The sequence below is a fragment of the Aplysia californica genome, unplaced genomic scaffold (assembly GCF_000002075.1).
Source record: "Aplysia californica isolate F4 #8 unplaced genomic scaffold, AplCal3.0 scaffold00008, whole genome shotgun sequence".
NCBI classification, from domain to species: Eukaryota; Metazoa; Mollusca; class Gastropoda; order Aplysiida; family Aplysiidae; genus Aplysia; species Aplysia californica.
Window position 1 is genome coordinate 3,219,764 of NW_004797278.1, and position 2,236 is coordinate 3,221,999.

Sequence of the window (2,236 nt, forward strand, 5' to 3'; positions counted from 1 at the left end):
GTGTGTGTGTTAGACCTCGTCACAGCCAGGTGCGTCGTTGGCCGTTAGTAGCTCAGAAGTGACGTAAATCCAACCAAAGTTCTCACCACGCAGTTTTCGCTCTTTGTTTATCAATGACATAAAAAACCACATTTGGTAAGTGCACATCTTTCTCTGACGTTTGACGCATTCCCACTGACGTCACTGATGCAACCACACATGCCCTCCGGAGACCACGACCTGTGACCTTTGAGACACACCTCTTCCTGTTCCCCACCACCATCACTGTAGCCTCGAGGTGGACAAAATCCGGATAAATATCCGGATAATTGGATAATCCTCAAAAAGACATTATCCGAATTCAGACTCTTTAACTCTTTTTCCTGACCAGTTTGTCGAAGTGGGTGCACCACTCATTTGTTGAAGTTTTATTCTAACCCGTTTGTCTACGTGATTCTAACCCATTTGCCGAATCGGTTCATAACATAATAATATTATTTACAGAAGAGGTGCACTAACTTATTATTATCCGGATTTATCTAAAGCGACTCTTTGGCCAGCCCTACTGTTGCCCAGATTTCACCAACAAGCGAAAGAGTGCGTGGTTTCACAATAAGCTACACGTGCGTGTGCCGGGAAAGAAAACGTTGGATACATCAGATCTGGATGTGCGTGTGGAGTGTAGAGAGTGGGCGAGCCCTGAAACCACCTTTAACATATAAACCAATTCCCTGCTTTTGGAAAACGTTTGGTGTGTGTGTGAGTGAGTGAGTGAACGAACGAACGGACGAACGAGAGTGCAGCTGGGCCCCACGGTGAGTTGGCTTGTAAGAGAGAAAGGCTTTAGTTCTTATTGTCATCTTATAATCAGAATTTTGTATTGGCTTTTTAAAATGTGAGGCAGCGTCTTGAAATCAGGCGCTCGTCACAATAATCAAAGTGAAGAAACTGGCAATTTTCCGCAGGTTTGTGAATTTTAATCGAATGTTCGTTTTTTTGCTCAACACCTTTCATCCCCTTTAAAGAAGACATTTTATGATTTCTGTGTGGGTTTCGCCTGATGCTGTCGTGTCGTGACACAAATGTATAAAAATGTAGATTGTTTGTGTTCTAACGCCCCCCCCCCCCAAAATCGCCACAACTTAGACTCAGATCATTATAGTATTATAGTTACAGAGGTAGCCTAGGCTTCAAGATTTCATGTTAGGACCAGCCCGGGCTGAGGAGAGGGATACGTATATATATAAGGTCGCTTTTAAGCACAAGAGGGCTATTCCGAAAAAATACTGTTTTGAGAAACTCAAAAGGTAAAGTTTTTGCCACTTGTTCACTTTCTTTAAAAGACAATAAGTTTTCTCTATAACCAAACAAATATACCCACCAATGAAACCAAACTTTTCCTATAGGTAGGGCAATACCCACTTTTGGTGTAGGCCAAGATTTCTGGAAACCCCCGAATTCTGGGTTAGTCCGCTTGTCCTTACAGTCGACCATACAGGCTTTTGACCTACAGCTATCACCAAAGTGCGTGTATTGTACCAGAGAGAAGAGCATTCCGGTTTATTTGTATCGTGTTCAACAAAACTAAATTCATTTTGAGTTTCCCAAAATAGCTTTGCATTTCATTCTCGAAAGGGTTGCAAGGTACGGTATGTGAAAACGGATGTAGTATTATTTAAATTAGCTCAGTTGACGTGACGTTTTATTGTGAGCTGAAGTGCCGGCGTTTGATCCGTTCTGGGTCTAGATTGTTGCAATGTTCAGGAGTCTTATAGCAGCCCCTCCCCCCCCGACCCCCACCCCTTTAAAAAAAAAACAGGAAAGAAAAAAAAAGAAAACGTTTTGGATACTTCTTCGTCGAAAGATGATCTGAATTGTGTTGACAGGGCTACAACGACAAAAAACAACAACAACAACAACAACAACAACAACAACAACAACAACAACAACAAACAAACACTAACCCCCCTCCCCCCAAAAAACCCCCCAACAAAAAACAGAACAAAAACAAAACAAACGAAAAGGGGGGACAAATTCTCTGAAAGTCTGTCCAACGAAATTCGTAAATCTTCACAGCACATACACAAGATTAAATGTCTTTCAAAACTGCTCGCTTCATTTTGTATGAATGGATTTTTACCGCCACTTTTTAAAAGAAAATTAATAGCCCATAAACGATGCGGTGATGCGTACGCCTTGAGCCTTCCAATACACGTGAGTTGATGTGGGCATAAAACAAAGGGTGGGGTGTGTGTGT